Source organism: Staurois parvus, unplaced genomic scaffold, assembly GCF_062004578.1.
Source record: "Staurois parvus isolate SC_StPar_1 unplaced genomic scaffold, SC_StPar_1.0 ptg000719l, whole genome shotgun sequence".
Taxonomy (NCBI): Eukaryota; Metazoa; Chordata; class Amphibia; order Anura; family Ranidae; genus Staurois; species Staurois parvus.
In genome coordinates, this window is record NW_028318515.1 from 9,610,276 (window position 1) to 9,611,532 (window position 1,257).

At 48.2% G+C, this 1,257-nt stretch overlaps 1 pseudogene; it reads right to left on the minus strand.

Moving 5' to 3' along the window:
- Positions 1 to 240: 240 nt before the first annotated feature.
- Positions 241 to 995, minus strand: LOC149445553 (uncharacterized; annotated as a pseudogene).
- Positions 996 to 1,257: the final 262 nt, after the last annotated feature.

Genomic DNA, 1,257 nt, shown 5'->3' on the forward strand with positions numbered 1-1,257 from the left:
TCACCATCACAATCTCTGATACTATCAGTGCCATCATTCAGGGGGTCCAGATACATCCACTCTTACCTCATTGTGGGTAGTGGACAGAACCTCTGCTACTGCTGCATCTATTCCAGGCCCTTCCTTCTTATGAGGTCTATCGGGCGAGGCAGTATCCGCGCCAATTATTAACTTTTGCTCAGTCGCACCTCGGACCGCACTAGCAGATGTATCCATCACCGCAACAGGTTGAGAGACCTCCTATATCTCTAACAGTTCTCCTGAGCACCTTCTATCCAAACCAATGACTGGAAGCACCCCCATAAGAAACTGTGAGATCACCTTTCACACAGGCAATAGGCATTGTATCAACCATTTCCACTCCTGATCCAAGGTACCCAGCACAGCCTGTACTACCTGGCTCCACCTATTGGTACCCCACAGTACCACCTTGTGCGACTGTGGTGGAGACACCCAAGTGTACAGCAATTGCATTTCTACCAACTCTAGCAGGTCTAATTAAGTTTCTGCCATCTCTATACATTCCACGTCTAAATGTGTGACCTCTTTCTCGACCGTTACCTTGTCAGAGACGTGGAGGGGCTCATCCACTGCAGCTTTAGAGGTTGACACATTTGAACAGACCTCCACCTCACTGGAAGTACTCACGATCACAGCCTAGTGTTCCCCCAAAGCACTGTCAGATGCATGTCTCTTACTCATCCCCTCTAACTCAACAATGAGCCTCTGCAAGTCAATATTAGTTGCCTGGTCATCTTGAAACTTGACATTATTCAGCTGTTGGGCTGTGGACAACACATCTGCCATACATGCATCCTTATGCAGTCCTTCTGACTGAAGGGAAACAACCTTAGCTGGGGCCTCTACGTCTTCAACCATCAGCCGCTCTGCGATCCCTCTGTCTGGCACAGCAGTTGTCGTGTCCACACCCTTGTTGCATACCATAGCCTTGTCCATCATGGCTATCAATTTTTGGTCCAACTGTCCCAATCCATTAAGTTTCCATCATGGGTGCTCCGCAGCACCACAGCACCTGCTCTAGGAGGCACCTGGGACTCTGCAGCACAAACAGAACCTTTGTCAGTTCTATGTACATCACATTGTGACTACACGTTTTTACTCTTATCACACTGAGACAATGGATCAATTCAATCAGGCTACAATACACCATTTGGCCTGCTTGCTCTGGTGGTGCTACTGCTACACACAGTTTTATACTTTCAGCTTTGACATGCTGACTTAACCCCTTACCAGCCG